Source organism: Diabrotica virgifera, chromosome 7, assembly GCF_917563875.1.
Source record: "Diabrotica virgifera virgifera chromosome 7, PGI_DIABVI_V3a".
NCBI lineage: Eukaryota > Metazoa > Arthropoda > Insecta > Coleoptera > Chrysomelidae > Diabrotica > Diabrotica virgifera.
In genome coordinates this window covers 95618674-95628799 of record NC_065449.1, presented here as the reverse complement: position 1 = coordinate 95628799, position 10126 = coordinate 95618674, and positions in this window count along the sequence as shown.

The following is a 10126-nucleotide window of genomic DNA, read 5'->3' as shown; positions in this document are numbered from 1 at the left end:
TAAGACCCGTTTGCCATTATACTGATTTCAGTACTAAAAATATTGGTTAGTTGCGCGAGTCGATTTAGTATGAAAAATGTCAGTTTGTGTCAAGTTTGTGTTTGCAACTATCCGAATTATAATCAGCATGTAGGCATGCGCTCTACTAATTTTATATTGATAATATTGATGTTGAAGAAGTATTTTAAACCTTTCTAATCCTATTTTTGAGTAAACAAAATAAGAGCTAAAGAGGCAAATAATGAATGCGAACAATAACAGGAAGCGAAAGCTGAAATTATGTGCAGCAGCCGTAATTACAATGATGCTAGCAATTAAGAAAAAAAACGATACACTTCTATCATGTATAAACAAAACAAAAGTAATATACAACATATACTCACTTTTTAATATTGTGTCAATTTTAGTACAAGAAATTAGAACATGTTTTAATTTTTAATACTAAATCGGCGCGCGCATCTAATTTGTAGATACAATATTTTTAGTACTAATTTCAGTACTAAATTTAGCATAGTGGCAAGCGGACCTAACCGCATACTCCAGTGCCAGGTTAAACAATGTTGGGGCCAGCCCATCTCCCTGTTTTAGTCCCTGCGAAATGTTAAAAAAGTCTCTCCGGTGGTTTTGTATTCATCGTACACATGCCTGAGTTTCATCCATTGTGGCTTTAATGAGTCTTATTAACTTGTGTGGTATTGCCAATTCAGCCAATATATAGTATAGTTTGTTCCTTTTGACTGAGTCGTATGCCTGCTTGAAGTCTACAAACACGTTGTGAACATCAATATCGTGTTCCCATGCTTTGCTCAAGATATGTTTTACTGTGAATATTTGATCCAGTGTCGATCTTCCCCGTCGGAAGCCCGTCTGATACTCTCCAATAATATTTTCTGCTAGTGGTTGGAGCCGCTGGTTTATAATATACGTGAGGACTTTATATGCTGTAAATAGTAGAGAGATTCCACGGTAGTTTTTGCACTGGAGTTTGTCTCCTTTTATATAGATCGGGCATACTATACTTTTCTTCCAGTCGTCGGGTATTTTCTCTTCTTGCCATACGTCTCTGATGAGCGCGTGGATGTGACTTGCTAGGTGGTCGCCACCTACCTTATATAGTTCTGCTGGTATTTCATCAACTCCCGGAGCTTTATTATTTTTCTGGGCCTTAATGGCTTCGAAAACTTCCTCTATGGTTGGAGCTTCTACTCCATTCTCTTCTACGTAGATCATACCCATTTCATCCTCCTTATCTACTTGAGTTCCAAGTAGTGTCTGAAAATAATGCTTCCAGGTTTCTGTGGCTTTCTGTTGGTCACTGATTATTTGCCCACTTTCATCTTTACATAGACTTGTTTGAGGTTTATACCCACTTTTTATCTTTTTTAGGTATTCGTAAGCCCCTCTAATTTCGTTGTTTTTGAAATGTTCTTCCATTTTTTCTATTTGTCCATTTTCATAGGCTCTCTTTTTATTTCTACATGACTTGTCTGCTTTCCGTCTTGCGACTTCAAATAATGTTCGTCTTTCCCGTGTTCTTGTTATGTACATTTTGTGTGCTTCATTTCTTTCCTCGATTGCTTGTCTGCACTCGTCATCAAACCATGCTGCTCTTCTCTCCTTTTTCTTGTTTCCCAGGGTGGACGCTGCTGCTGTCAGTACTGCTGTTTTGATATTAGTCCATTTGCCCTCTATGGAGTGCAGTTCTAGCGTCCTTAACTCATTTGCGACTTCTTGTTCGAACTTCTCTTTACATTCCTGAATCTTCAGTTTTTCCAGGTCCAGTTTGTTTGTTCTTTGTTGTCTTTCGTTTCTTTTGCTGTTAACTCTGCATCTAAATTTGGTTTGTACTAAAAGATGGTCTGATCCACACAGCATGCTCCTCGTCCTGTTCTCACATCGGAGATACTACTGGCTGCCCTTTTGTCTATCAGCACATGGTCAATTTGATTGGTTGTGGTTCCATCTGGTGAAATCCATGTCATTTTGTGTATGCCTTTATGTGGGAAGCATGTGGAACTTATAACCATGTTTTTACTGGTGGCAAAATTTATCAAAAACTCCCCATTCTCGCTTGTTTCATTGTGCAGAGAGTGTTTTCCTATTGTGCCATAGAACTGCGGTTCCTTGCCTATTTTAGCATTCATATCACCCATTATAATCTTGATGTCATTTTTTGGCGCATTATCATATACTATCTCCAGCTGTTGGTAAAAGCTTTCCTTTGTATGTTGCTCTTGATCTTCTGTTTGACAGTGAATGTTTATCATTGTTAGGTTGAAGAAGTGGGTGCGAATTCTCAACTTACATATCCTTTCACTGACTGCCTGGAAGTCGATGATTTTTGACTTAAAATCATTATCCACCACAAATGCGACTCCACATTCTTTGCTTCCTTGTTCCTTCCCACTATATAGAATTGTGTGCGTTTTAGTGTCCCTGACACCTTTCCCCAGCCATCTTGTCTCCTGAAGAGCAGTAATCATGATCTTATATCTTTTTAGTTCTTGCAGAAGTGCGGTTTGAGCTCCTGGTCTATTTAGCGTCCTCACATTCCAGTTTCCAAATGCATAGTCCATGTTTCGTAGCTTGAGTCGTTTCCGAAAGTTCCGTCCTGTATTCCGAGGCAAATGTTCAGGTTTCGTAACATTTCGTGTTTTTTCCGGGAGTGGGTTGTCAGCCCACTGCCCAACCTTCCTCCTTTATCCGGGCTTAGGACCGGCAGTGGTGACTCCTGAGCTACTCGATTCACCCATTTGTCACCACAGGCGGAGTTGCTACGTAGAAATTGCCTGTTTGTAATGCATTGAAAATATCACTCAAGCACTACATGTTTATAGCTTTGTTTAACAATAAAAAAAATAATTTTTAGCAATGTAAATAATCAAATCCGATAGAATTTGAATTGAACTTTCAAATGCGGTAAGCAGAGTTGCTATTTTATTTTTTAATTAAAACTTATTAAGTTCAAAAATTGCAATTTTTTGATTTTTTGAAAGTTCAACCGCGTTTATCGCGAAAACTATGCATCCTAGGAAAAAACTTTTAAGAACATTTTTTGCTTAGAATGACTTAAAAAATACAAAAAAATGTTTTGCTTTGCGAAAAATTGCTGTTATGTAATTCCTCAATTTCTTTTGTTTATAATTTAATAATCTTATCGACATCCGGATCAAATGTTACCAAAAAATTCGTGTTCTACAGGTCAAAATACATAAAAAAAACTTAGGTAAGTCCATCTGAATAAAGGAGGCCGTTGTACCTCCCCCTGGCGACAGGACTAAAACCAAAGATACAAATTCAGATCTTTTGAAAACAAGACATATTACGTAATTTTTTGCTCGGATAGCTTTGATGAAAATAATTGTGAATTGCTCGTTATTTATACTATTTAGACCCGGTCTTTTCACTTTCGGATAACTAGTTATCGGGAAGTTTATCTGACAAATTTGTATGTAATACTACCTCAGTTCTTATATACCTTCTTCCCTTTTAAGATGTTCAGATGTTCCTGCCATGACAGTTTAGAATCCAAGATCACCCCTCGGTAGGTACGTAACTGATCTGAAAACCGATAAAGCTTTACCATAAAAGCTAAGCTCCCCGAATTATTCGATGGTCCTTCTCCAAGTAAAGGGGACAACGGCGCTCTTCACAGTATTAACTCATGAGTGACTGCTTCCGACATAATTTTGCAACGAACCTCAACATCCATAAAGATACCCAGACATTATTGTTTCTGATCGAGCACCTGATCCACGCTGTAGGCAAGGTGATGCAGTGCCGTCTCACAAGACTTACCAGCCTCGTAGGCATATTGACGTGCATGCAAAGGGCTGCCCTTAAATTCTCCATCCTATAGTCTCTCTAGAGGCTTTAAAAGGCTGAAATGATTTAGAAAGGGTCAAATCAGGTTTACCTGGCTTAGGAATAAATACCACCCTAGTCCCCCTCCAGGGTAAAGGAACAAACCCTACATATCCTGACCAGAGTGGGGGCTATAAGGTCCAGAACCTGCTGAAGCAGAACCGGTATAGTTCCGTTCTCACGATGTGACTTAAAGGGGGCGAAACCTGTAACAACTCAGCACACCTTAATAGAAATGGAAATATGCTTTATTATCATGAAAAATTGTATAATTTTATCGACGAAAACAAAACAATAACAATACAATTATTTACTAAAATTACATAAATCCTAAAAATTTAAATAAATTGCAAACTCACAATAAAACAATGAAAAACGTTTGTTTTTCTATACTTCCACAAAATTTATTACAACTATGTTATTACTACAGCTGTTTCGGCAAAGTGCCTTTCTCAAGTGATATATTTAACAATGTGTTTGCCTTTTTAAGTCTTTAACTGAAGAGGTTGAGGAGTGGGGAGCTGTTTGTCTCGAGTTGGTCATTCAGAATTATATCTGTATTTACATCGGTCAAACTGGCAGAACTTTTGACAAACGGATAGCAGAACACAAAAGGGCTTTCAACAATAGAAAAACAGACACTTCTACATACGCACTTCACCTTCTAGATCATAATCATTCTTTCAATGAAGAGTTTCAAATTCTACATATTCAAAATAAAGGCCTTAAGCTATCACTTTTAGAATCAATGGAAATTAATAAATTGAAAAATACAGATATAATTCTGAATGACCAACTCGAGACAAACAGCTCCCCACTCCTCAACCTCTTCAGTTAAAGACTTAAAAAGGCAAACACATTGTTAAATATATCACTTGAGAAAGGCACTTTGCCGAAACAGCTGTAGTAATAACATAGTTGTAATAAATTTTGTGGAAGTGTAGAAAAACAAACGTTTTTCATTGTGTTATTGTGAGATAAAATGAACTTCCATCAAGTAACGGTCGAATCGATCAATTATTAAATTGCAAACTGTATAGCCTTTCTTAGTAACTAATAAGTTTAAAAGTTAGGCTGCTGATATGACATCCAAATATAGGTAAAAAAACTACTTGTACAAAGGGTATTGTAATTTCTTAGTTATTAATTAAGAAATTCTTCTACTGAATAATATGGTCTTTCAGATAGGTACCCAGATAACAATATAAACTTGTTTCATACTTGCAACAAGTTTGATACATCAAACATGAAAGCTTGCTGCAGGTTTGCCATGGCAACTTTGCAAACTTGCAGCAAGGTTAAATCAAACTTGCTAGTTGGTGTGTGACAAACTTGCATGAAGTTTGTTTTTTCAAACTTGATACAAACTTGATATAACAAACTTTCTAAAGGTTTGTTTTTGTTTTGTTGCATGAAGTTTGTTTTTTGAAACTTGATACGAACTTGCTTAAGGTTTGTTTTGAGATACTATAGCCACAATTTGAATAAAGCAATGTGAATAAAAAATACAATACCTTTTTATATAACTATTTATTAATCACTCGACTAAAATACAATCTATTGTATAAAATTATTCATTGAAACTTACATTAAGCACTCTAGTTTCAGATTCCGATGCTTGGTTTTGTCTATCAGCTCTGAAACAAATAGAAATTGTTAAAAACTCTTGCTGTGTGAACAGAATTAATATCATCTATGTTATTAAAAGAGGTAAAAAGATGTTAAAGTAATAATTTTAAAATAAAACCTAAAATGTATTTATTATATCTATTTTATAATATATAATTTATTTTAAATAGTATGTGAGTACCTACAGTTAGAAGCTACAAAAAACATAAAAAGACTTACCTCTCTCAATGCCACCAGAGTTGACCAGAGCAAAATGAGTAGGTACTATAATCTGTAATGCAGTAAGCATGCAGTTTGGTCTATTAACAATGAAGAAAATAGGCTTCAGCTTAGTTAATAATTAAGGTAATAGTCTCAGAGAATTGTACGGAAAAATTAAGTTGTAAAAAACTTGAAGAAAAATATCAACATAACCACAACAACAAACTATCACCGCGTAGCCGCGTACGCGTAGCAGATTATTTTTCCCGTGTTGCCAGCCATCAAGTAAGCTTTTTCCCTCAACTTACCTTAAAAATTCTCACTTTTATGAAAAAATTCGCTCCTATTTACAAAATCTGCGAAAATATGTTTCAAATATTTTGATTTTTTAAATATTGTGCAATTTGGACTGGAGCAAAAATTCCCTTTTGAGATAACTTTTTCAATTGTATGTTGAAAATTCTCGCAAACACAGAAATTTCCCTCCGGGTGGCAACACTTTCGTTGTCGTGGGCGGGACATCAGTCGGGGCGCCGAACGAAAACCGAATCGAAGCGGGCTTTGGAAAGCTAAGCTTGAAGCAAAGTTGATACAAACTTGAATAATCATCTTTGTCATAACAATATTGCAGCAAACTTGTCACAAACTTGCCTCGTCATATTTGACGCAGCAATGAAAAATCAAAGAAGAATCAAACTTGCCACAAGTTTACATGCTATCTGGGTAGGCTTTTGTTATTTTACGGAAAATTTAGAGAAAAATGTTGCAGATTTAAGTTGTAGAGGGAGATGGTTGTACAGTTTTTTTGCGGAATATAATGTAGATTTTTTACTAACTCAGAGGACGGGGTCGGTAAATAGACGTCAAAGATAGAATTTCTCCTGAAATAGTCATGATTCGGTCTTGCTGGAAAGACATGTAGATGTCCACGAATTAAGCAAACACTTTCTAAAATATATAAAGAAGGAAGAGTTAAAATCCTGTAATCTTTGAAGTAGCTTCTGCAATGTGTTATTCTCCTGAGGCCAAACAGATATCGTATTGCTCTTTTTTGTAATTTGAAAATAACATCATATTGGGCAACTGTACCAGAACCCCAAAAAGGAAGACCAGATATACTACCTTCTACTACCTCCGTCATATGAAAGTCCATTAGTGGAAGCCTATCCGTAGTTTTTTAACTTCGGATAGATTATAAAATTTTTCACCAGTGGAATCCTTCTGTCGCAGTCTCGTGTGGTACTTTTTAAATTTTGACCATAGCTCTGAATTGAAGGTGACATTATAATTCAAAAGCGCTCAGCTACGAATTAAATATTTTTACACACTTCCCACTCATTCATTTTTCATAAGTGCGTACCTACAAAAACATATCAGTATAGTCTTTTTCAAAAATACAATTACTAATATTTGAGGGGCTTTAGGCTTACATTTTTCGTCAAAAACGAGATATACATATTTTTGTAAATTAAAAATATTTTATTAGCGTAAGGAGATTCATCCTACTTATATGTGACTGTATCGAGAAGAAAATATTGTGTAAAGTGGGTTTTAATTTCAGTATTTTATAAATGCTAGAATATTCCACAGAATGTGGTGAACTTTGAGAAAAAATAACCGTTTGATTAGTACACCGGGTATACAATGACAATTTACCTGTCTAGCAACGATATTAATTCAACGATACTGTTAAAGAATAAGGCTAGCTATAACATATTAAAGAAATCACTTAAATCGGACGACAGGTGTAGGAAATTCGAGATATTAAAAATTGTCAATTTTTAAGGTGATCCTTATCAATTGTTGAGCACTGTATATTATTTCATATCTGTATGCGTATTTTTTTATAAAGTAAACAAAATTATGTTTCTGCTTTTTTACTATGCCTTGGATTTTTTCTTTATAAACGTGTTCTCGCAAGATAAGATGTAAAATCCAATTTCAGATTTTGAAAATAGCACTTATACCCTTTCTGTTTTAAGCCCCTCTGTATTTACAACAAAAATATCAACTAATAGTAAGTTCACTGGTCGATATGGTAGCCACTCATTTTTCTATTTTTATTTATTTCTTCAAAGTTCAACTTAAATTTACATAAATAGGTCTTTTAAAACATCATAAGTTACATAACTTAACGAAAGAATGTTAAATTAGTTTTTAAATACTTACATAATGTTTTCTTATGTAATAGGTAGGTACTTAATTTATCATCGTTTAAAAGGTTCGATTGGCCAAAAATTGGTATTTTAGAAGAAAAGTCATATGAAAAGTGTGTGATTTGTAAATAACCCATCAATAGGGGTCCACCAAACTGCTTAAAACAATTTCGCACTTATAAACTTGTTTCTCCAGTGTGAATATTTATCTGAGAAAACTGCTTCAAACAAATTTCACATTTACAGTAGAACCCCGATTACCCGTGTGCGGATTATCCGTGCTATGATTTTCTAATATTCAAATTGCATTTTTGAGGTTTTATCAAAATAGCGTCACCAAATCACTCGACAAAACTCCGACACCGAGAGAGAGACTCATAATGAAAGATTTATTTTTTCTGTTACCTTTTTAAATTTTATTTTTTTTTTTTTAGCAGGTACATATCTATGGATATACGTATATATGTATTGTACATAAGAAATAAATGTTCGGATTATCTGTATAATTTCGTGGGTCTCAGTGGAGGCTGTTCTTCAGAGAGAATGTAAACACCAAATAGTAATGCGAGAATTTATTAATGAGACCTACATCCCGGGAGAACTTTGAGTACTGACTTGACTTATGACTTATTCGCGTTTCAGTTGAAGACTGTAATGATACTACATATTGATTGAAGTTAAAGGCACCTCTGGCCTGGTTGAAGTGATTCTTGAGAATGATTCTAAATGTGTATACTTTCTCAGCGGTGACACTTAGTATTGGTGTCAAGCCACGCGCTGAGTATATTTACAAATATTGAGAACAAAGAAATATATTTGATCATCAAATTAAATAATGCAATTGCCCGAATTATTGTTTACAATTCGTAAACTAAATTAGAAACCCGTACATGTATTATACCATAACAAATTGGCTCATGTGATATACGGGGTGATAAAAATATACTGTTCAATATCGAATATGAATTCTGAGTATTTGTTATTGGACATTATCCGTGCCACGTCCGGTCCCGAGGAGCACGGATTAATCGGGGTTCTACTGTATAAAGTTTTTCACTTCACACTGGTTTTCACTCTCAAATGTGCTTTCAAAGTTCCTACTTGAGCAAACTGCAAACTGCTTTAGGCAAATTTCACACTTGTAAGGTTTTTCTCCAGTATGTGTTCTCAAATGAATTTTTAGACTACCTTTTTGTGAAAACTGCTTAAAACAAATTTCACAGCTGTAAGTTCAGTGTGAGTTATTGGATGTTGTTTCAGATCACATGCTGTGTCAAACTGCTTACAACAAATTTTACACCTGTAAGGTGTTTCTTGATTGTGCGTTCTCAAATGATCTAGTTGAGAAAATTGTTTGGAACAAATTTTACACTTATAAGTACCTATGTGAATCACTAAATTGTTTATCTTTAAATATCCCACACTTTGACACCAAATGTTATGCGGGAGTGACTTTTCTGATTTATTTTTATATTTAGACACTAACTTATATTAAATAAAAACACTTAGTATTATTTTTTTCTACGAACGTGCAAAAAAGTCTACTTGTCCGCACGCGTTTTAGTTTGGAAAGTTTTACTTTTCCGCACTGAATTTGCATACATATTGTGCTTTTAATGGCATTTTTTTCAATTTTTAATACTGCCTTGAGCATGGAATATCGTGACCACAAAATATTTGGTTTGCAGTTTTTAGATAGACTAATAAAATAAGCTAAAAACACTTCTTCTTTTAAGCTATTTAAACTTTTTTCGTTACACCAACTCATAACAATGTTGTATTCTTTCTTGTACCTGTTTGCTTATTTTTCCGGTAGCAGATCAAGATTATTGACAACGTCGAGAATAGATGGGGGTAGTTCTTCGTCACTTGATGCCATCAATCACCGAATTATTTTAAAATTCGTAAGTAAAGATGCGTGGAAATTTTAAAGTGTGTGACGTGCTTTTTGACAATAATTGCTTTGTTTGACATCGTTGCTATGACTTTAAAATATTAAAACCTGTATTGATACACCATTCATTACTGCATAACAGGTATTTAGGCACCAAATTGACTTTAATTCGGGATTATTATAACTTATATTAGCGTTATTTTTTAATTCAATTAATTGATTCAGATTTGGTCATTTTTTAAACGCTCGTAGAAAAAATATTGTTCCTAGCTTTTGCGCAAAGTCTCTTTTCCACACCCGGCTGCTTGCCGAACTTCGCTTCGCGTCGTTCGGCAAACTGCAATCGCGTGTGCGGAAAAGTATGACTTTCCGCACTAGTAAG